This window comes from Natator depressus, chromosome 9 (genome assembly GCF_965152275.1).
Source record: "Natator depressus isolate rNatDep1 chromosome 9, rNatDep2.hap1, whole genome shotgun sequence".
Taxonomy (NCBI): domain Eukaryota; kingdom Metazoa; phylum Chordata; order Testudines; family Cheloniidae; genus Natator; species Natator depressus.
Window position 1 is genome coordinate 10,254,102 of NC_134242.1, and position 25,217 is coordinate 10,279,318.

General features: G+C 41.1%; 1 protein-coding gene across 5 annotated transcripts in view; it reads right to left on the minus strand.

Annotated features, from left to right (window-relative positions):
- Nucleotides 1-565: 565 nt before the first annotated feature.
- SOX2 (SRY-box transcription factor 2) overlaps nucleotides 566-25,217 on the minus strand; it is a 400,076-nt gene continuing 375,424 nt past the window's right edge. For 2 of the 5 annotated variants that reach the window (XR_012640947.1, XR_012640946.1), the window contains exons 2-5: nucleotides 12,595-12,735; nucleotides 7,297-7,473; nucleotides 5,967-6,336; nucleotides 566-4,401 (exon numbers count right to left, since the gene is read on the minus strand). The gene's annotated coding sequence lies outside the window, so the exon portion shown is untranslated. The remainder of the gene's footprint in view (nucleotides 4,402-5,966; nucleotides 6,337-7,296; nucleotides 7,474-12,594; nucleotides 12,736-25,217) is intronic. The other 3 variants (XR_012640949.1, XR_012640950.1, XR_012640948.1) reach the window with 2 other exon arrangements.

Consider the following 25,217-nt stretch of genomic DNA (forward strand, 5'->3'; position numbering starts at 1 on the left):
TGTGCACATATCTGGATCAGAGTTAAGGTGAAATGTTCATATTTTGATGGGGGTAAATTAGGTGCCATTTTTTCAAAAATGAATATTTTTATCACTGATTCCTAAGCCCCTAAAACGATTCCTGTTTTTGCCACTCTGACTTCTACCTGAGTACCTGAAGTATAGATAGAGTAGTAAATTGATTGTGCTTCTATATATAAGGGACAATGGAAGATCAAAGCTAGTCCAGAACTTGCATTTTGTAAAACTGAAGCTTTTGCAAAATGTAAGATTAATTGCAGTTATTTCTCTTTTAAATCCAGTGGAAACTGTTTTCTTGAAGCAAACATTCCACTTTAGTGTTTGTAACACAGATCCTGTAGCACTGTGCTTGTGCATGAGAACCTGAAAAAGAAATTGACTAAAATATCATGATAAAAAACTGAAATTCACTAGACTATTTCCAGTGTCCAAATAGAGAGCAATGCAAAAAGTAAATATGAAAAATATTCAAATAAATATTTTTTAAAGTAATACTATGTTTTAATAATCCAAGTTATTTGTAACATAAGAGAATGTTTCTTTAGTTTGACCCACCAGTGACACTTTCAGTTATGAGATCAGAGTTTACTAGGATTCTTATCCACTGTGTTCATAATCTAAACTGCCAGTTGCAAAAGAAAATGCAGCTACAACAAATCATTTTTGATAATGAACAGTTTAAAATTTACAAAGAAATAGGATCTTCTTGAAATACTGCACTATAATTCACTTGAAACAATACTATTTAAAAGAACAGCGAGTATTGTATTATTTCTTGTATGACAGAACCACTCTCCAAAGGACAGTTTCATCGTTTAATTTGGGCATCAAGAGATTAAAAGAAAAGTCACATTTTCAGTTGCGTCTCTTTTTTTCTACGCAGTGAATTTCTTAATAAAACAATCTTTTTCAAAATGTAAAGCAGCAGCAAATTAAGAAAGGAACTAGAATCAAATTTGCCAGGCAGCGACACTACCACTTTAACAGTTTCCCACTGTATTTGGTTTTAGTTGCCAGAGAAGCCTTGTTCAGCCTATTTGGGGGCCCCATGAAATGCTGCAAGCACTACTGAAATGAGTACTTGTCTTTTGTTGTGCTGCATGCTAGCACCATACAGTGCTGAGCTGATAAATCCACTTTTTCTAACACAGGCATTTTTCAAACAAAACTGCCATGAGACTGATGAGTAATGCCAGCTTGCCAAAAAAAAACCCCACACACACAACCTCTGTTGACAATGACAACTGTTAAATTCACATAGTCACAAAATGAGATTTGTTACATAACTAGAAACTACAAGACTGTGCAAGAGCAACTAAACAGCAAGAGAAATTGCTAACCAACAATTAGATTACTAGGAACATAAATAATACAATTTGGAGGTGTATTAGCTTGCTAGCTACCATTATAAAAGTAGCACGCTGCTTGGTATATACAAAGGTTATTGGGCCCTTGAGAACATGCATCATCAATCGCTTTGTAGTTTTGTTTAAACAAAGCTGGTGTGAAGGGGGAAGGGAGAATATCTGCACTGCCTTATATGATGTGAATACAAGGGAAACAAAAAGCCAGATGACAATATCTGTATGGAAGAAGTGGTGTCCTAACCCTAAAAGACTAACAATGTGTCTCAAGAACTAAAATAAAGTAGAGGGGACACTTAGGTTGATTTAGTTCTAACAAAATAATGATAGAATGAGTTTCCTCTTACACAGCACCTTTTATTCAATAATCTCAAAGCACTTTATACAGGTGAGCATTATTATTCCCATTTTACAGATAGGGAAACTGAGTCACGGAGCAGTTAAGTAACTTGCCCAAGGCCAAACCCAAGGTGAAACAGGAAATCAGAGGCAGAATGTGGAACACCACCCATGTCTCTTGACTCTCCACCATCTGATCTAATCATTGGCTCACACTGCCTCTTACTGCAATCAGTGTTTCTATAATTGTTTTGAAAAACTGTAATGAAGAAATATGGGTCTGGGGCAGGTTTCAGGTTGGGAGAAGAAGAGTCACTGAAAGATTCCAAACAATGGCACACTGTGGAGTTGGTGCTACAATCCAGGAAAAAATATCAGTGCTGGGAAGATGGAAATGCCTATAAGATCCTGCCAACCCACCCATGTTGCTGTGAATGCCAGAAAAGGGGTACTGAATATGGTTGATCTGGAGGTAAATCAAAGGGGGGGGAAACACTGGCTGTCTTTATTAACAGCAATTTAAAAAAAAATCCTGTAATTAAACCACTAACCTCAACTTAAGTAGAACTTTTATATATCTAAAATAATCTATACTTCCATTGTATATACCCAAGGCATAATTTACTTGTGTTACATTATAATGGGGATTGTAAAGTTTGTTTCCTGATCAGGATTTAACATAATGGTGAAACAGCACACGAAGCTTTGCATTAGAAAGTGTGTGTATAATGGCTATAATTCAAATGAGGGCTAAGATTATATGACATGCCCTCTCTGACTCACTTCATCGGATGCTTATGCTCAAATAAATTGGTTAGTCTCTAAGGTGCCACAAGTCCTCCTTTTCTTTTTGCGGATACAGACTAACATAGCTGCTACTCTGAAACCTCTCTGACTGAAACTCTCCAACTAGTTGCAGAGGGTAACACATCCTTTATAATCTTATATGCAATAAACTAGGTTATGCACCATCAGGATACACAGCTAAATCACAAACCATCAAGAAAAACAGAAGTTAAAGTTTCAAGGGCCGTGTCAGTGGGTTAGGTTGTACATAATGGCTACTCCATGGTATACCTTTGACAACATAAACAGAACATTAAATTGCACATCTAACCACAACCAGAAATAGAAAATACTTCCAATGTGAAACATAGCCAAGTTAATGTTGCTTGTTGGAACCTTAACTTCTGTGTTTCCTGACTCTGGGCTAGATGGTAGCAGGCTCTTAAATGTAGCACAGTAGGTAGGGAGGAGTACCGAACCTCCCACTATTTGGGGCACCTGCAGAAGGGCCAGCCTGAACTGTAGCTCCTGTATGGAGGCTGCCACTACCTGATATAACCCATGCTAGAGCCAACCCAACATGAGGTGGGGAAGGGCAGGGAGTAGGTGGGGCACCATGGCTCTGCCTACCCCCTACATGCCAGTCAGCAAAGCTGGCCAGCCATGCGCCAAAGATATAGGGGGAGTGCGGAGAAGGAACTGTGGCACCCCTTCCATGATGCTTCCCTGAGCGCAGCCATCTCTGGGAGACATGCTGCCTCTAGTGGTTCCCCCAGGGCAGTGCAGCTCTTTACCAGCCCATACTAAATGCTATGGTTAAATACCACAATCCTGCCCCTGGTGATTTTGCAGTGTTTCTATAGCTGTGTTGGTCCCTGGATAGTAGACACACAAGGTGGGTGAAGGAATATATTTTCCTAGACCCACTTCTCTTCGTGAAAGAGACAAGCTTTTGAACTACATAGACCTCTTCTGCAGGTCAAAACCTTGTCTCTTTCACCGACGGAAGTTGGTCCAATAAAAGATATTACCTCCCCCTCCTTGTCTCTCTTGGTGTTTTTGACAGTTCATCCTTAACTTTTCATTAAGCCTGTTTGTGTATATAATTCCCTTGCTTTTTTAATTAAAGTGTAAAGGAATAGCCTATACTTAATAAACTATTGCAATGGATCCATTGTGTTTTGAAGTTCATATCGCACTGAAGTAAATGGCATGAAGGAGGTTAGAAATTCTCACCTTTGCTGCTGCTAATATTTGGTTGGAGACGATCTATTATTTGTATGCATGATGGCTGAATCTTCACTATGGAAAAAGATAAAAGGGCTTTTTTCTCCACTTCCTGTGTTTTCATTTGTATCTGTGCATTTTATATCCACTTTGCTCAGGTGCACATGACTGCATGACGTGAACAGACAGACGATAATCAGGCCCCAAATCGATTTTGTTTTAAGGAAATGTCCAATTTTTCAGGTTATTCTAAAATGCAAGTAAAATTGCAGAGAACCAAAGATCTTGGTATTCACTCATTTATTTCCTGTGCCAATTATTTTTGCCTGTTCTTGATGGTAAGGCTGGGGCAGGGGTTGGGAGAATTTTGATCTGTGTCCCAGGGAAATACTTACATTCTCCATCATGCAGACCGATGTGCTTGTTAGGCGGGACAGGGAAAATGTAGAATCATGCCACAAAGGAGGTGAGGATATAGTAAGCTCTGCTAAAAATCATTTGACTGCTCATAACTCTCATTTTTAAATATGTTTTCTGTAAACCAAGCAAAGGCACTAGTCCTCCTTGCAGAGTATGAGCCAGATTCTGCCAGTCTTGTTCCCACAAGGAGTCCCTCTGAAGTCAGTGGGCCTTCTCATGTCATTAAGTTGTTTTTGCTGTAGCCCTGTTTTAAAAAAATGTGTGGTTAGCATTCACTAGGAAAACCATGAGAGCATTTACGGCAGACTTCAACAGGCGCAGGATCAGGCCCTAGCTTATTTGGGGCCCAGCTCTGCCTCCTTTACTCACCCTAAGTAGTACCTTACTCCACACCAAGCCCAACTGGGCCAGATTCTGCCACCCTTATGCAGATTGATTAATATCTTATTCCACAAATGTTCCACTGATTTAGGGTGACCAGATGTCCCGTTTTTATAGGGACAGTGTGGTTTTTTGGGACTTTTTCTTATACAGGCACCTATTACGCCCCACCCCCATCCTGTTTTTTCACAGTTGCTATCTGGTCACCCTACACTGATTTCAATGGAACTATTTGCAGAGTAAGGTACTATTTAATGTGAGTAAAGGCAACGGAATCTGAGCCATAGTAACCAAAGGGAGCATTTGCAGAGTAAAGCACTATTTGTTGAGAGAACCAGTCTCAGAACGGAGCCTTTGGGCCAGACTCTGCAACTCTTACTTGCATTTAATATCTCACTTTTGGCACCTCCAGTGGCTTCAATGGGGCCACTCGAGGGGTAAGGTACTAACCGAACGTGAGCAAGGATATTGGAAACTTGCTCTTAGTTACTAGGCATAGCAAGAATGATTTGGAAAAATATTCCTGCTGGGGTGAGTTTATTTAATTTTTCCTAAGAATGGGACAAAATAGTTACACAATTTACTTTCCTCACAGCAGTGTTAAGGTCACATATGAAATTTTAAGAACATTGTTCGACTTGGTAACTGTACTTTTCCTATTCCACATAGTCCCACTTATGCAAATGAATAAGGATTACTCAAGTGAGTAAGGGGTGCAGAATGGGTTCCTTAAAATAGTAATAAAATAGGACAGTCTCAGTAGGAACCCAAAGCAAAAAGCTACTTGCTGAGCAGCTCAGGATTATATACTTTGTTACCTCTGCACAGAAAATTCTGCATTTCTTCCAGTCTTCAAGAATATTTCTTCTTGTGTATAGGTGTGATCTTAGCATTGTTAGAATTCATATGTAACCAGATTTGTGGCTTGGCTATTTGTTTTACAAAACAGCAAAGGACATAGCCTGTGAAACCAGCAGGCCTTTATTACAGGCTATTTTTGCATGTTATTTAATTTCCTTCTTTAAATAAAAAATTGCATCTATTAAGATTATTTTGAATCTAAAAAGGCTGCCCATATTAAAGAAGTTACTTCCTTAAATAAACAACCTGCTGTTTCTGTGGTGTTAAGAAAATATCCAGTCTTTATAAACAGTGCCTATTTGGCTACAAATCAGCCAGCCTTATTTACATATTTGAAATCCAGATGCAGAGGAAATACTAGGTTTGCTTTGGAATATACAAAGGGCCTATTTTTCACGTTAACATTCAGAATATTTAATATAAAATAGCATTGGGGAGAGGGGAAAGGCCTTTGCTGAAAAGGTTTATAACAGAGGTACTTAATGCTAATACAAACTTTTCACCAACAAGGTTTTTTAAAAATTGTTTTTTAATATGCTTTTAATGACCTCTACTCCGCTTACCTACCTCCTTGCTTCCAAAATTGTTTGTACTGTCCCCAATAACACTCAGTGGAAAGCTGTCATTCCTGGCTAAATCCTTACTTAGGTTGGATGCTATGCCTCCGTTAGACAGGGTCAGAAGGTCACAATCGATTTTGGAGACCACCTGGAGAGTCCAGGCCGTGAACTGACTCAAAAAATTTATATCAGAGCTGGAATGGCCCACCTCCCAGGGCTAGGCCTGGCCTACCACTCCAACTGCAGGATGGGGCCTGCCAGGCCCAGCTCAGAAAGAGGCCAGAGTTGTTGACCCTGTTAGCTGACCTCTTCAAACTTCAGGAGAATTTTTCTGGCAGTTACCACGGTGACTGGGCGCTCCAAGCTTATCCTTCTTACTGAAAAAAAATTAAGAAGAAAAAAAAAATGTTAAAACCTACCTTGTAGAGATGCCTATCAAGAATCAAATACATAAATGTTTTAATTGTTTGCTTCTTACTTGGACAACTCTAGCTTTAATTATTACAGTCAAACTCATCAAGAAGGCAGTTAAGCTAAATAAAGTTTTAATGTACATAAAAGTAATGTTCAACATATCAAATGAGCAGCATTTCCAAAGCCAGTATGCCATAAATGATACCCCAAGGGTTTAGTGTGGAAGTATAACATTTGTTTTCCATTTTATATCTGTCTTCAACCTACCAATATTTCTTATTGATATCAGAACAAATTGAGAAAAAGATCAAAAGAGGAATCTAGTCTCTCTTTGGCTGCTATTCCCTTTGAAAACCAATTGTTTGATTAAAACATCATTGGCTATTAAACAATGTATTGTTTTAGTTTCTTAAGTAGAAAATGTGATCCATTTCATCTATAATGAAATATTAGTTAGGGAGTGCTAAGAGAAGTTGTCAGACAGTGTTAATGTTATTTATTTAACATGTCTTTCACAGGAACTATTTCTCAATTAAAAATTTACCAGGTAAGCAAAATGTCTTGTTGTTGGGGGAAAATGCTTTAAATCTGATATACTGAAGGGTCAGAGAAGACAGCAAACAGCAAACTAAGTGTGTTCTTTATTTATAAAACAGTGAGCAAGAAAAATATTAACATTTCTCCATTTTCTGAGCAATATCACATTATACATGAAGCTTATATGTAAATGTATGTCTCAGATGTCAACACCAGACACAGAATCTTACTGAAGGGAGCGAAGAATGGTAAACTATGTTATATCTGCAATAAAATCCTACTTTAGGGCTTCTGGTGGCAAACTGTCAATCAAAATCCCTACTCCTCATTTCTGGAGTACTGTTAAACAGGTTTAATGATTGCAAATTTAATGTTTTGTCTGGCACCTGGTTTTGAAGTATCTTTTTTTGTTGTTGTTTGAAGAAAATAAAATATTAATATTCAAATTGTTGCTCTACAGCTGTTACACACTCATTTAACTGTCCCCTTCCACCTCTGATGGCGATAAGGCACTGGGTGTAAAGCTGAAGAGGTTTCTTCAACATCAGGATATCCTTTGGACTCTATGAGTGGAAAGAAAGGGAAGGAGATTTGGTTTGAAAAGCAAGATAGAGTTATATAACAAACTCAAATGTCTTTTGTCACAGTTTCATTTTTCATCTCCACTGGGGGGAAAAATAGGCAGATGTGTAGTAACCTACATTTTAAAAAAAGTGAATACAAGAAATTTAAAGGACTATTTTAACCAAATCCTCTTTCTTCCCTTCTTAACCTGATTCAGCTGCTTCAAAATGGTCATATGCCGAAAACACCATAATTTTTTTAATTGTAATAGTTTCAGGTAATTTTAAATTAATAAATTAAAACACCACCTCAAGATTCATTTCCAAGGATATGTTATAGAAATTATCAGTCTTTGATTAACTGATTTTTGTATTTTTTTATTGTAGATGTGTAGGGTGGTTTTATTTTAGTTTTAGTTTTTATGTGCCTGCTACAATGTAACAATCAACGGATTGATTAATTGACTAGTGAGAAGAAGGAACAGAGCTACAGGGCTGTTGGGTTTTTGTTTTTTAATCTTTTCTTTCTTTTTTTTCACATTCCTGATGAATAGCACTGTACATGTAAACATGTGGCTTTCAATTAGGTAGCATGATTTATGAAGTCATGCTCAGGGCTAGCCAGGTTGGTGACTCAGAGGGGACTATGATGCCAGCTCATTCCCTGGTGATAAACACTGACTGTCCTTCCCACAGCCAGGCACCCTTGGCAGCCTTATGAAAAGACCTTGTGGTTGGCAGAGCATTGAGTGCTAGCGCAGGAAATGAGGTCCTCTCCGGTTTAGTACAGAGATGACTGAAGTTCCAGAAGGCTGTAAGCAAAGCCAGAGTCTCCTGAGTCACCAACTTTAAACTATAGGGGACTCTACAGTTCTCAGTTTGAGCTGGGCCAAGAATCCTGCTTTCCTTGCAGCCCAGAATCTCCCATTGATTTAACTGAACACTTTGCAGACTGCAGAAATTCATCAAGAGAATAAGGGAGACATGTTATTTGTAGGGTGGAAGGTCATGGAATTTCTATCTCCCGCATTCCTCCCACCGAACTCCCTCAAAAATCTCTGATCCCGGACTTTATGCTCAGGAGCGTTCCAGCCTGGGAATGTATGTCTTTCCCTAGCCCCTATAGAATTTTCTGTACTTTGCATTATGTTTTGCTAACTATATTACAACAAGCCGTTTATCTCGGTCTATAGCTTGGGGACCTTTCGTATGGCCTCCCTTCTTCCAGGAATTTCACATATAAATCACGGGAAATAAGGAAATCTTTAAAACCAAGTGGGCAGCATTTTGTACTGTAGGTCATTCAGAAACCAAGACACATGAACCTGCAATTGTGGAACCCAACATTTTTGTAAAAGGCCCCCCAGACAAGCAAATAACCCCCTGGGAAGAAGCTAAAATCTCAGGGTGCATTAGCGAGTGAGGATTCTGATGGGGTGGGTGACATTTTTCAGTCTAAATCCCCTCCGTGCTATTGAAACAATAATATTTAGACAATGTGGAGCTCAGATTATTGCTCTAATAAATTGTTTTTATTGGTTCATTGTGGCAAATAAGCCCCCGATTGATTTGTCTCCTAATCAGCATGGAGAATGCACTCCGCTGTAATTAAATCCTGTGTAACAGGGCACTCTGTGTTCGCTTGTCTCTTAGCTTGCAGTGGTATGAAATACAGGACATCAAACGGTATACTGTACGCGATAGGCACCGTGCCAGCCCAGGGAACGATTATGCTCGCTTCCCTTTAGTGTGGTTACAAATTAGTATAGCTTTACGATGCATGCAACAGCGTGCATCGCATGGGAGCAATATGGAAGTTACTGGAGACGGGAAATGACCAAAGATAAGGTCTTGTCTCGCTCCAATTTCCATAAAGGTTTGGCCGCTTGAAAGACTTTAAGTTTCCTAAAATAGCTCTGTGAGCATCTTGTATGGCATCCCTCTCTCCCTTTCTCGATCATCCGGTGAGAACTTCAGGCATCCAAGAAGTTTCCTCTCTGTCCATAATCAATTTTTTAGCCGCTAGAGAAGCTAAATTCTCGTTCTTGCTGGGCTCTGGATGGTGCTAGAAGCTAGTACAGAAAAAAAGGGGGGGGGGTGGACGGAGGGGTGCAAAAGACCCTCAAGAAGTAAACCAACTTCCAGATTCAGTTCTCCTTTTCTCCTAGGCTCTGACAACGGATCTGCGCACCAGTTACAGGTGTTATTTGGTAGCGTCACCTGAGGATTCCTCCCCAGTCCCCATTTATTTGCTGGTCTTTTCCAACACACCTCTTCCCTATTTGATTCCCCCCTGGGGATTTCTTTCCATCACGAGAGCTAAGTGATTTTTTTTTAACCTTCTTAAGCAGTAGATGCAATCTCGCAGTAATATAAAATATAAATCCGGAAAGAGAAATGGGATTTTTTTTTGAAGGGCTGATCGTAAACACAAGTTTAAAAATCCCCTGATTTTGCTTTTACGTTAACACTTCGATGCAGCCTTTTAAGGCAACATATTGGATGTAACCGAATCGGAAAGTTCAAACAACATGGACGTGAAGTTTGTTGTCCGATTGGAAACATCCTCTTGGGAGTTTTTGGGAGAAATCTAAAGTCGATTTCTAGGCCTTTAAAATGGTTTTGAACTTCCCCAGACTCTCACACCCATCCCCGTCCTTGCACACATCCATTTAACACACCTATTGAGCACCTCTCTCTCTCTCTCTCTCTCTCACACACACACACACACTTTGTACCCCTATAGACCTAGCTAATACATCCAAACAGCAGCAGCACGGAATAACACGCTTCAGGTTTAGACACAAAAGTATATGCGAATAAACTGTAAGTGAAATTAACTAAAGCCAAATCATCTCCGGGGGCGGGGCGGGGGGGGACCCCATCCCCACGGCCCAAGTCAGTGTCCAAGGTTTTGGGAGCTCTCCCTGTTGATTGGAATGGTCACTGCTTTAGGGTGATTGAGGAGAGATTAATGCTTCTATACATTAATGCTCTTTTCTTTCTGGCTGCCCTGCTCTGACTACAGGGAAGCAGGCCAGCGGATAATTACTCCTCAGTGCAATCCTCAGAGCTGGCCTAATCCGAAAGCTCAAGTGCCCGTAAGTAAAACTTCGGGAAAAGTTATTGAAACTGACAAATACAGGGTGACAAATAATCAATAAAAGCCCAGTTCGACATCCTTTATTGTTTTCAGGCACTAACAGCAAGTAATGAAACCTCTGCGAGGACAGAGGGAGGGGGGCAGCCAGGGACTGGGAGCTTGTCTTTTCTGTTGGACAGTCCCCCGTTAAAGAACCCGCAGCATATGCAGGCCGGTCACTCATTTATCAATCTTAATAAATGACGGCCTCATAAGGGCTTCCCCCATGTTTGTATGTGGGTCCCGCAGCTTCAATTTAATTTAATTGGGATCACTTTAATTCTTGTACCTGGCTACCATACACATAAACTAATATTTAATATTCTATGTGTACATTGTAGCTACCACGATATATATATAACCATATAGATAGAGAGTTGCTCTATACGTGTATTGGACATACACACAGACAGTTATTCTCTGTGTATATCTTTAATTCTCTCTCACACACACACACACGTATTGAGAGAGACAGAGAGAGTTGTTTGCCCTGGACGTTTTACAGAGCTATAGCAACCTAATACACTATATTCCTAATTAAAATTTCAGTCCTTAATCTCCCTAGATTTTCAATGTGGTAATTTCTGAAGGTTTATAAAAGGACAGTGTGAAAGCGGAACTGGTTCTGTCGCCTTCCCGCTCTCTCTGTCTCCATGAATTAAGTCCTGATCTATCAGTTTAAAGACTACATAAAGTTGGTTCACTTTCAGAGCGGGATTTATTTTTGTTAAACTGGAGGCTTCTCGTGTCTTTGAGCTTTTGAGCTGTGTAAATGAACTGCAGTGTCACATAATCGATAGGGAAAACTCAGCTGTCACAGATCCTAAAGCAGCCTCTTGCTACAGCAATAACGTGATTTGGCATTTCAAAGTTTGGGAACGTGCTGTCTGGGCGTCTAGGGGTCGGTGAAGAATATCTAAACAGAGAGATGGAGGCTGTCTACCGGTGCAAACCAATAACGAGGAGCTGGAATGACCAGAAATGCCAGTTCACCATTACTCCCCCGCTCCACATACACCCCCTCCACACTCTCTCTCACACAGATTCATCACTATGTTTTATCAAGCTCTTCCTGCCCAGTTTGCTTGCTGCCGTTATTTCACCAGTAAACACTTTTCCAGTAGCTTCCAAGCTTTTTGATCCAAATCAAACTCAGGTGCAGTCCTGGGCATCGGGATTTAAACAGCGATTACACCCAGAACAATCCCAAAGCCCTGTAAGAATGTATAGCAGCGCCTGTTGCCCATCTTCAGCAGACCACTGAGTTAAAAAGAAAAACCATGAGTGACAAGAAACAACAAATCTCCCAGGGGCCAGTAATACAATGCGGGTGACACTTGGTTAAATCACAGACTCTCTCTGAATCCTTCAGGAGTTTGAACATGATGAAAATCCAAACCTCTTTTCAAAGCCAACTTTGGCTGACTTTCTATAGGGCTGCTGTTATGCAACATATTCCCATATACCGCGTAACCTTCTGCGCCCTTGACATCACATAGTTGTTAGTGTCATTAGTAGGGAGAATATGTTAATTCGACCACGCATATCAGTGTATTTTAATAGGACACAGACAGATAATCGTGACGTGCTAGATTATAGAGCAGCACGAGAGAATATTTCAGAATCGGTGAAAGGTTACTCTCTGAAATAATGATCTAGTTAGCGTGCGGCAAGAGATCCATGTAATTCATAGTTAACGCTCAATGTTCACCGGCCATATCTCCTTGTATCGCAACATTGAACAGCACAAATGTTTGAAGATAAATTTATGAAAGAAGCAGACCTTTGTAGGCAAAGATTTTCCCACTGAAAATGAGATGTTTAACTGGCTATTGGTTGAAGAATGGAAGTGTAGGAATTGAACGTTCAGTACCATTGGCTAACTGTTGTCCATAGTTCACTGCCTATACACACACCAACACTTATCTCTGTATATACTCACATATACATACATAGATGTACACAAGAAAGTAACTCACCTAGTGTGTTCAGATATAAAGGGTTTTAACTTCATATTAGGAAGCTCGCTCAGAGGAACGATAAACTTCTCTTTGGTCAGGCCACAGTATTTGATCGTATCTTTATTTTATGTTTGTCCCCACCACAATGGAGCCTGTAGGCTGAATCGAGAAATAGGATTCAGATCGTTTGATCTGACACGAGGAAACTTGCGTTTGTAATATTATAACACTCTAGAGGGAAAAAAATCAGACCACTGTTGCTGAGACAAGGAGTGTGCTTAAGTACCACTATGTTTCAATCCCCATTTGGATATAATTTAAGTCTCCTCTCGTTTACAGTAATACACGCTCCAACTCTCAAGCTGTCCAAAAATGGGATTTAATGAGGCCGAGTTTATACACTTATATCATTTAGAGGATTCTCTGTAGCAGTAAAATGACAATTGGTACATGTGTAGTGCAAAAGAGGTGAAATCCCATCCAGGGACCAAGTTGCTCATTTCTGAAGGAGCTGTCATTTCCAGCAGGGGGGACACAATGAGAAGGCCAGGAGTGATGGAGCTCTGATCTCCATCAAGGAGAGATAACCACCTGATTAAAATAGGCCTCTTGTTCTCTCGTTACTCGATCGTCGTGTGAACTTACCTTATTTACAATTATAGGCAATGAGTGAGTTCCCTAGATTGCAATACACCTATAGCTTTGGTTTACCCCGCTTTGTTATCAAGATCATCTCTTGGACAGAATTCTGGACAACTCACAATAAAGAAGCAAAACAAATGCTCACAGGGATCCATCTATCTGTCTATCCGGAGACATATATACACATACCAAGATTCATTCAGACACGCATGTATAGTTATATCATTGGAAATGGAACGAGTCAATGCTTAGATGAAATAACTACACAGCTGCTCCAACCAATTTAAATTACTATTGTATGCACTGGATCAAAAATAATCTAATGCTTTCTGGGGATTGGTTATTTGGTTTTATGAAATACCATATATTTTTTTAAAAATCCCTTCCCGGGTAGATTTGACCATTCTTTTGATCATTTCTTTTTTCCGGGTCAGTCTGGATCCGGGGCGTTTGACCAATTAAACCGGACCGGGATACACATCTATCCTGAGATGTAATGTACTTGCTTCTCCATTTTATTGTTAAATGGCCCAGTGTGTTTGCCGGATTATTATCCCACCACTGCTTGTGCATTTGTCTCTTATGTCTCTAGTGTCTGTCATTACACAAAGCGTTCTGAAGAGCTCATTTCAAAAGACAGAGAGTATACACTTACTATAAAAGTCATTACATTAGCATGACAAGCATAAAGTTCCTACGTTATAATTTTGGTTATAGATCTGAAATCTTTACTGCAAGGATGAAGACTACAGCGAGGCACACTGCAAAAGTTAGGACGATGATCTGCAGTGTACAATATGGGAGGATTTAGGAGGAATGGCGGAAAGGTCCTTGTTTCATCAGCCTATTGGTTGGTAATTCACTAAATGGTAGGAAATTATCTTTGTTTTTCCTCCCACCCTTGGCGAGGATCCGATCAGGAAGTCTTACAGGGAGGTCTTCGACACAACAGGTGTCTGTGCATGTGACCAAAAATTATCGATGTATTTCATGTTCAAGAATATCTAACCTTGAGCAATGTATATACAGCACCAACCATGTAATAGTCAGCTCGCACAGGTAGGAAGCAAACGCTAAAATGCAGAGTTGTCTTAAAAGCTGTCGTTGACTTTTTGTGCAATTAGAAACCCTAATCAATCCAACTTTTCAAAATAGCTTCCTCTGCGGGAGAAGAAGTGAAAATCCACTCCTAACTGAGACGTGTCTCCATATTACTTTATCACACTAGTCTTAGAAAATACACACAGATTTAGCAGGGGCACATTTACTGCCCTGGCATGGTATGGAATATACCATTTTGCATCAGGATCAGAGCGTGAACTGAGTTGTCTGGTGTTCACGAAGCGCGCTAGAGTTTTTGGACGCCTTCCATTTACCTTCTCTTCTTTAACCGTTTTAATTATCAGCACTGATCTGTTGGTCATACCTACAGTATCCACGTCCCTTTTCCAGGCACCTCACCGTTGGTTTCTTTTCCCCTGCATGTGCCTGCTATTCAACACTTGCTACCTTTGCCATTAGCGTCCTAGAGTGACCCCCATGGGTATATCTGAAAGAAAGACCCTCTGCATTCCAACACTGCCTCCTTACCAAAGTAATAGCAAAGGGACCCATTCAGACACATGGACCACACCGAAGCATTAATTAGGCTGATGAAACCCATAGAAATGTATGGATCCAGCATAATCGAGTTTCTTCTACGGACGATAGTTAAGGAATACGTGAGCAGCTGGGAGAATAGGAAGTACTGTTAGGGTGAAGTCATGCATGTAATTGAGTATATTTAACATAACCATTTTAATGATCGGTGATTAAAAGTGCATCTACTTAAATTGTATACCTCTGCAATTTGTCCATATCAACTTTAGAACGGTCACAAAGAAAAGGTCGTCATATAAATTTATAAACAAGATCCCTTACTGGCTAAGCATGACTCCAGCAGGACAGATCCGCTTTGGCAAAGAGGGAGGGGGAGGAGGCCTTTTGCTAGAAAACAGCTACACCAGTGTGATATTAATTAATCACTGTTTTGGCCCTAATGCAGTCACACTATTAGAAGTGCATAATAATTGAGTTTGCTTTTCATCGGCAATTATTTATAACAATTAGATCACTCGAAAAATCCTTGGGGTTCTTTCACGTATTAAAAGAGCTGCTTCTCCGTGATTTGACAAGATTTTTTAATTTTAAATAGGAGGTTTCCCCGCAAAATCTTGCCAGCAATCAAGCAAGGCAATGATCTGGGGTTAAACTTCTCCTTCCGTTTAACTTAATAGTATCAGAGTTTACATACTGGCGGGGGACGGATGGGAAAGACTTGGGGGAAGACAGAGATGATGGGCATGTATGTGTCTCTTTGCAGGAGATCCCCACAGAATGGGAAATTAGCAGTTGAAATCTGCCAGTGGGGACTGTGTTCCACAAAGCCCACGCGTTTGGAAGGCTGAGTTTCTCTCGCTTTCCTATTCACTCTGCCCAGGCTGGATGCAGCGAATAAATAGATTCATTGTGGAGCCTATACACAAACCAACCCACCCCAGCCCACCCCACTCCCCCGCCCTTTATGCTTAAAAAGCATACAAATCTGCAATCGCTTTGCACTAAACTTTCCTTCTCACTGTACAACGCCTGTTAGAAGGAAGGGCGCGCGCGCGCACACACACACACACACACACACACACAAATATACATATAACAAGGAGACAGGGTCCATGCTGGGCAAGTTGACACCAGGAATCTACTAAAGGCAGCACATTTAGCCTCCTGAGAGCACAGATTCGTGTCCCTCTCTTTGCCGAAGATAACGGTTTCAAAGTGGCAAGATGTATTCAGACTCTTTGCTAAAGGTTGGCATGAGGGGAGGAGGGGAGGGTGAGAAAGAGCGGTTCATTTAAGTTTATGGAGGAAAACGTAAATCAATTCCTCCCCCCCCCCCCAGTATAGCTGTAAGGGGAATTCCATTTGGAGACATTCCATCAAACCCAGCCCTCAGTTTCCCCATCAGAATCTTACACATCAATGTGTGTAACCTATAAATACTGAAGAGACGAGCCGGGCCAGGGCATTATTCTGTGCAAGAGAATCTGCAACCTTGAAAGCATATTTTTCTTCTGGGTATGGTGGCACTTAGACGGTAATGCGGGCAGTGAAACTGGGGAGATTTATATCTTTTGGAAAGTAGGACGAGCCAGATGGTAATAGCGTCATTAACAAACAAACTTGGGATGTGCAAGTGAAGCTTGAAATTGGGAAAGAGATCTGGAGAACAAAGGGGGCTGCTGTTGAGAGAAAAGCCCCTCTTCTGCCGGCCAAAGCTAAGGGCACATTCTGGAGGGGCTGTTCCTACCCAGCGCTAGATAATAAACGAGGGCTTTTTCCTCCCCTGTTGTGACTGAGAAAGGGCAGAGAAAACTTTTGCAATAGGCAAATGTGGCATTTATTTATGTGTAACCCTTTGTCGTCTCAAGTGTCCCAAATGGGCCTTTAATTCAAATCCCCGGTTTGCTAGGGAGCGATTGAACATCCAAGTTTATTTTATAGAAACAAAGCGCCGCTTGTGCAAGTTTAAGTGCCGAGAGTTCAGTAATTATTGTAAAGTTGTTAATAGTATTAAGTCAATATTAAAAGAGTCGCTTTTTCTGAGGTGGGGAGTGGAAATAGCTGCCAGATTTCTGCGGTTCTCTCTGAATTTTTTTTAGCATTCTTGCTATTGGGGGGAGGTCATGAAAGCCAAACACCACCATACAATACTTGTACATAATGGCAATATCCAGTGCACCGGGTATAGACATAGTCTATGTTTGTATTTATAGACAGTTTACAGTTGTGTTCTATGCCACATCTAGTTTATCTCAATAGTTTCATTCTGTATAATACTTCGAATGCACCGTTTATTCACACAGCCACCCAGCACACCGGACTTCCACTCACGGCTTATCTATCCTGCGTTCAGTGGGAGTGTGGCATGTGTAAGGACTTCAGTATTTGTGAGTGTCAGTCCTACATGCATGTGTTACTCACCCACAGAGATCAGACCTACCCTGACACACGGGAGAGTCCATAAGTACGGTATACCCCAGCCTGTACAGCCATCCACAAGGCATATTACAGATAGGAGGGGGGATCTCTATTGAAATATTAATATCCCCCCCCGAAAACAATATAAATACTAGGAGTTCCTTAGGAACCCTCCTCCCTTAAGTATTAAAGTTTTTCCCCTGAGTAGACTTGGTGGGTATTAGATGATCAATAGCTTCATAGTTGCCTGTTAACAGCTCCTAGCTGACAGACATCTGCCCAAGCTTTAGATTTTTATTTATTTATTTTTTTAAATGTACTGGAGATCTTTCAAAGCCCCGAGGACTTACCCTTAAGGCATCATTCAAAGGAAAAAAACCTGAGACTGGCGGTTCGTCACAGGCAATTGTAAAGGGTTTCAAAGGGCCGATCAAACGAGCTGGAGAGTAATCTACATTAAAGTCCGGATGGCAGTGTTACAACATGCACCTGCAGGGTATTTGCTGTCCGTGCCCCCTTACAGAGCTACAAATCACCAGTAGAGAAAGCTGCTTAAGCTTCCTCCTTGCTTCTAGAAAGACTTACTCGGGCTACTTCACTTTGATATTTATACATCTTGTTATTGATAAGTACGGTAAAAAAAAAAATCCCCCACCCCACCCCCAACTATTCCTAGGCACTTGCAGGCATCCCACAGGACTCTTGTCAATATGGGGTTTTTCTGCAAGACTCAAACGTCTCCTGGCCACGCACATATGCGTATGACTCTAACATGATATCAAATCGATTCCCGATCTGTTTTGCAGAAGCTTCTCGCTCACTTTTGCGAGTGCGTGGCGTTGTTGTCTTTCCACTTGATTTGCTGTACATTGAGCTGCACTTTGACTCTGGAGAAACTGGGAGAGGGAGAGATGGTAAATGATAACAGACAAATCACACTGAAAAACCTGTGTGTGTGAGAGAGAGAGAGAGAGAGAGAGAAAAGTGCATGGGAAATAATGGATGTAGAAACAATAAAAACGACAAGAGCCTGCTAGATGCCAAGATACGCACATTTATTCGTAGTTTAATACAACAGAACCTATCAATAGGTCGGTTCTCTTCTCTCCGCACTCAGGCACACGGTGTAACCGAGGAGACCAGGCAGAGGAGGACGTATCGGAACGTTAAATGTCCGGCCGGATTTTCTCACAGTTGCGGGAGGTGCAAATATGGAAATGAGCTCATTATGGAGAGGGAGTGGCAGCCAGGAGTCCCCCTCCGCTACCCCCCAACCCTGGATCATCCAAGTATGAAATAAACAAACCAAATGCACAGAGCACCCACTACAGCCAAAAAAAATTTTTTTTTAGATTTCAATGAGTATTTAGTCTTGTTTGTGTCTTGGTAAGTGATCATTAGTTTTAGCAATGCCGCAGTGGTTACTGGGCTATTAACTATTTGCATGCTAGCAGGGACCTCATGGCTGTTTACAAGTTATCTGGAGACTCAGTCAGTACAGATTAAAAAACAAAACAAAACAAACCCAGAACAAATCGCGATTCTATTTTTAATTTTAAACTCTGCATTCAGCTCCCATTTTCTAGACCTGATCCAAACGTAGCTGCATTCCCCCCCACCCCCCCCCAGTTTATGTCAATTTAGGAAAGCAGAGTTGCGAAACAAAACAAACAAAAAAACAGGGAAGGTGATTAACACGTTAGCAAAAAAAGAGACAACATTCAAAGTGCATTGTGAATCGTGTGAAATGAGCTTTAGAACGCACAATACAACTGAACTTTGGTTCTAGGGACTCCAAGTGCTTCTATCTTTGTTTGTTTGTCTTCTGCCTTTTTGATACTTTAAACTGAGTGGATTTTTGTGAGGAAATCTGGTGGCAAGCGGGAGGAAGAACAGCACTTTAGTTAACTGCAACGATTTATTTGAAACGTATCCAGCGCGCCGTTTGGTGTGGCTGGCTTGGCTTTGCTTACAAGCCGGTAGTTGCTGGAAAAACAAAATGCAGTGGTACCAGAGACTGTTTGGGACCCCTTCCTACAATGTGCAGGTGACAGCTTGCCTAGGTACGTGGAGTGAGTGGTAAGCGTGTGGTGCTGAAATTTTAAAAAGTGCCCTCTCTGTCTTGACACATAAGAGGATTTCGCTACGGTTATTCTGATCGCTTGTTATGTCAAAATTTGCAAACAAAAGGAGGCAAAATATTCTGGACTCTGTATCTTTGCTCCCTCTCCTTCCACCCCGGGATGTGGTGCACTGCGAAGAAGAATGCTATACATCACCCTTAATCTCCTGCTGACTGAACTCAGTGGCGCATCAAAGCTCGCATTGTTTAAAGCTTGGGGTGAACGAACAGGACTAGGCAGAGGATTGCCAACTCCTGTTGGGGGAAAGTTTTCCAAATAAACTATTTTCAGTGGAATTACATTTCGGGGGGGGGGGGCGATGTGTCACCCCCGAGGAGCTGTTCCCAACCAGGTACTAGTGCCAAGCACAAAGAAACACACACAGAAACGCGTTGGCTATGAGGCTTAATAACATTAAGCTACAGCAAGTGGAGGGGACCATGGGGTCGGCATGGGAAGAGGAGCCATCCTCATGCCACTACTTGATGGTGCTGTGTATCTCTCCACGCAGCCTACCAGGACCCCTTTTTTTTTACATCCACGCGTCCTGGAAAGAGAATTGGGACCCATCTTGTTCCATGCAGGACTCAACCGAATTAGGGTTTTCCAAACCAGCCCCTGCTGTGTACTTGCAGTGATCACTTTAGGGGTAGGAACCAAGTTTCCTGGTTTATCTGTATACTGGGTTATGGATTTAGGAATTTTAATATCGCGTCTTTGAGGAGCCGGTAACTTTTGCACACACTAAGCGAGGGTAAGAAAATAAACCATTCGCATTCGGCCAGTCCTCAGAAAAGTAACAAGTAACACAGACGGGGCCACACAGTGCCGGCCTCTCTACCACAGCTGGAGACAGACAGGCATCCTGGCCGTTTTCCTGACATTTACAAAATAATGTCATGCGGAACTTGCAAACTCTCCAAACTCTTACAAAACAACTCTTCCCAGAGGCTGGGGTGCGCGTTTCCTTATTGACAAACAAGGTGCTATTAAACAAAAAGCAAACAAATCAAAAAACCCACCCAAGGCTGGCACGAGAGAAAACACTGATAACTGGGGCAGAATTATATCTAGCGTCTAGAGGCAGGGACTGATTTGGTGTGCATGCTTATACTTTCCTGTTAAATCTGCCATATAAAGTGCTGTATAGCAACCAAGGGAAAGGGGTGTATTTACTTCGGGAAGATTTAGGTTGTTGCTAGGATGTGAGAACAAAAAATCTTCAATAAGTCTGGGGGGAGGTGGGGGAAGGGAGGGGGTTACAAGGTTTGTCACAGGGAAAAGTGCAGACATCTGCTGGAACTTCCATATCTAAGCTGTTCATTTACAGGAGCCAACTTCTGAAATCTCCACAATTAGATCTGCATTGTTCTTTCTCAACAACACTGCCTAGAAAGAAAAGGTCTTCTCTGTCGGGGCCAATCCAACGAAGCGTTTGACGTTATTAAATAATAAAGCGATTGTGATTTACATTGTTGTTCAGAAAAAGGGCCAATTATCCACTGTTATGTTGCCATAAAGATCATATTAACTCGAATTAGTAATCAAACAATACGCTAGCGTTAAAAGTATAGGGGGGACAATGCGAGTGTCAGTGTTGCATCCTCACTTTTACTTGTAAAACCAGCAGCATAAATACACTTGAACGATGTGCAGAAGCTTCGGACTAAAAACAACAAAAAGCAAGAGAGGGAACAACGTGTGTGATGAATGGTCTCCTGTGCTGATTGTTTCCAATTAATTCAAAGGCACCCAAATCTCATATTGATTTCCAATTAAAACTGTTTTATGAATTAATTCATGCTCCTAAGTAATATCAAAGGGACATATTCTACCATGGTTTGTGTGCAGTCTGACTCTATGGGTTTTTTTAAGAACTGCAATGAATTTAAAAGACCTTTGTTTTCAAACCAACCATGAGCCCAGATACAACCAAAATATAAATCCAGACGCATCCTTGCACTCGAGTAAATTTATTCTTCCCTAATCAAATAATAATTTTTATTAAGGCCGTTATTAGGTTTATAACTCGTTTCCCACTTAAATTTGTGCAACCAACCAAGGTAATCTAAATAGGTTTGACTTGCCCCATGGGTACAGAATGTAAGCATTAATAAGAAGGATTAATTATGGGTGTGTATCAATAGGACACAAAGGCTATCAAGTAGCACTAGCGGGAAAGAAAGTGGAAAACTATAGACGGGAAGCCTGGATCTTGGAGTAGCAGTAGTTTGCACGTCCTTGTCGCAGACTGTATTTGACACCAGACGCAGACCTAATCCGCAAAAATAATGGCGCCCTAACGCAAATCGACCTTTTTTTTTTAACAGCCACGGTTGGGTAAAGTTGATGGTCTAAAGAGCTTCAACTTGTTGGCGGTAAATAAAGCATACATTAGCGGGTGCTTCGGGGAGCAGTCGGAGACCAAAAGACAAAAATCCACCCTTCGATACGATCAGCAATCTGTTTTTTAAAATATCTGTACTACCTTTCCTTTTACATGTACACGAGATCTATTCCATGTGATGAGGATGCCAAGATTTGACCCCTAAAAACAAATAAGTCACTTATTAGAATCTGATCCTCCCCCTCCCCCCATGCAATTTATTGCAAACACGTTTTGTTATCAGTTTGGGGGTGGAGGGGAGGGAGGGAGGCAGAAGAAAAAACTGGCTTACTTAGAACTCAGTAATATCTGGTTAGCTGTCAAATCCCCTGTTTAACAGTATTCAGCCAAAGAATGGCTTTGCAAAGTGCTCCAGAAGCTGATGCTATTTGTTACCACGATTTGGAAAAAAAAAAAAAGTTTTACAGTGACATGGTTTTTTTATAAGCAAACACAGAGCAATTTTCCTCAGCGCAATGCATCAGCAAGTATATCCAAAAGGGTCTAATCTACTTCTTGCAGGAGTAGCGCAAGAGAAATCAGCAACACGAGCGAGGAAACTGAGTTCCCAGGGATGCTATGAAAATACCTTCTCGGTGACTTCCCCCCGATCGGAGGGCTAATATTAGATGTAATAGGAGAGGAAACAAAAGCGATCAGAACCGCTTGCTGAAGAGTTAGCTCTTATTCGTTGCATTGTTCGGAGTAGTATTTGAGTAACCAAATGTAACCATCTAGCTTCTTATAAGCAGATCGTCAAAGAAAAAAAAATACGGAAACAAGCCAGGAAAAACCAGCCCGTGCCGGGTTAGGATGAGTGAAAACTTTTTTTAATCCTTGCATAAAGATAATGTATTACACCAAAATAGGAGACAGGTTATCTGTAAACGGGATTAATAGGAGTTCGTGTATAGGATTAGACCATCTCATCCATTTAGAACGGTGTCTCTCCCCCCCCCTTTTTTTATTATTATTAAAAAAATCTTTCCCTATTAGCAGCACTTGGAAACCGCGTTTTCTTAATCGCGTTTGATGCAACTGATGCTCTGAATGAGCTGCCTCGCAAGAGAAGGGGACACATTTTCAACCTGTGATTAAAACAGACCTGCCTGCACAGAGAGCCCAGCAGATTCAAATGTTGGTCAGGAGTCACAAATGTTCATTACAAGAGAACCTAACTAGCGCTACTGTATAGCCACTTTGTGAACTCAGGACTGGGGGGGGGGGGAGGAGTATGAAAGTGTGAGCTGATGCCATGCTGGCTGGCAGTGTGTGGTCTATTGTAGGGAATGTGCTTTTTCCACTGAACAGAGAGCCCCCCCCCTCCCTTCCCCCCCAGCACTACTGCACCTGCACTGGATCAGGGAGCTGCTGCCATTCACCACATCAACATAGAAGACATCTCTGACAGCACTCAATTCATTACATTTCTTCCTGCTTTTCAAACCAACACACACACACACACACACACACAATGAATATTGCCAATCAGGAGCAGGGGGAAAAAAATCTTACTTTATATTTGCAACTCATTTGGGATTTCATTCCTCAGAAAACTCACTTCTCAGCCAGTTACAACTTTTTAAGGTAAAGGAATCGCACGACTAAGCATTAGGCACAACTGCGACACGTTTCTTCTCTCTCCCCGAATGCAGAGATTACAACTCTAGGACGTAAAGTAAATTAAAACTTTGGGTCAGAGACTCACGCTGCAGAAAGTGAATCGAGAAAGCAGGTGATTTATAGTCCGCCCAAGGGAAAGAGCCACAGATTGTTCATAATTCGCAAAGCAAAGCAGCCTGATTTGAGAGGGGAGGAAAAACCGACCCAAACAGATGAAAGTGTTCCTAAACATTTCAAACAATTTTGTCACAGTGCAGAATATTCCCATCTATTCCTTTGGCTTTTTCCCCCATACAAGATTTAAGAGTGACTGCGAACTATTTAATACTGAACCGTCAATAAAAGTGTAAAGAAGCTTGGGGAGATAATATATAATCTGTCCAGTAAGAAAGTTATGCAAGGAAAAAACTCTCATGCAGAGACTTAAATTTGGGGGTGTGATTTTTATTTCTTAAAAATCCTTTTCCCAAGTGCATTTGGAAGAAAGAAAGAAAAACCCTCCGGATTTTAGCTTCGAGGATTTAACTCTACTGAATCTGGGCGTCAACTGATTGCAGTGACTCCAGCGATTAAAAACCGTGATAATTCTGATAATTTCAACCCAATTTAAAATAAAATCAGAAATACTGATTTCAAAGAGCTCGTATATCATAGCTTCACCAACCTTTTGTATACTGATTTCCAATTTTAAAAAAATATCCCAGACCATGTTTTATTTTAAACCAAAAGGGATATTTTTCTCCCAACACGTTTTTATCTATCGTTGACTAATGCAAACACCCATGTGTATTTTTCCACGGTTTTGAAGTAGCATATGCCCTAGCTGAAATTCTTAATAAAAAAATAACTTAAAAGGAGCTCTGGCCTACCTTATCGGTCTGAGAAAATCCGATTGTCTTGTTTCAAATTTAATAGGTCTATACTATAAATAATTAAGATACTGTCATTTCAAAAGTCCCTCAACTTAATATTTATGTGTTTCCTCTGAAAATCGAAACCAAGTAAAATGTGTACCTTTTGATTTACTTTTGATTTGACTAGAGAGTCAGCACTAAATTTGTCTATGTTCGTGTATTTATACAGACCTTCCAGAAGCCCAAACTCGGATTCCAAGAAGGCAAGATTGCTTTTTAAGCTAAATCTAATAATTTCATAACTGATTCCCATTCAATCTGGCGCCGGTGACGTCACGGGGGGTATTAGCATACTAGGAGGAGATGAAGCCAGTGTGGCTGCAGTTGATAAGGCCCCTCCAGAGGAATTCGCTGCTTGTTTTAATACATTAATTATTTCTCTGTCTTCCGCAAGTTTTGCAATTTGTAAGAGCTTAAAGGAACCATCATTGCAAGAAATGCCAAAAGGACACGTTTAAGAGCTTCGTACGTGGCAAAATGCGCCCAGAACAGCAGCACTGGAGCTGGTGATAGCCCAGGGAAGAGTCTATGTCTTGCTGTCCTGGTTGTCTAGCATACAGCACAGAGGTTTGTTATGCATGTGTTATATCGGGCCTAAACTGACATAGCATACAATCGATGTGGGGTTTTAAAGCCTTACAACGTCTATTTCGAATTAACACGCTCACGGGGCTGATCCGACACATCCTTACTGACGTGAGTATGATTTAGTCCCCCGGCCAGCCCTTCTGGGCTCTATGGGACTCTTCGTCTAAAAAAGAGCCACTCACGTGAGTAAGGGCTTTCAGGATCGGGCCCATACGCTGGAGGCTCTCGTGTGTTTGCCTCTCCCCCTCCAAACAACCCTATCAGCCTTCCATCACCAACACGTGTTAATATGTCGTTTGCTATCCAGTGACGAGTGGGACGCCATTAATCAAGAATTTATGCAAAGGC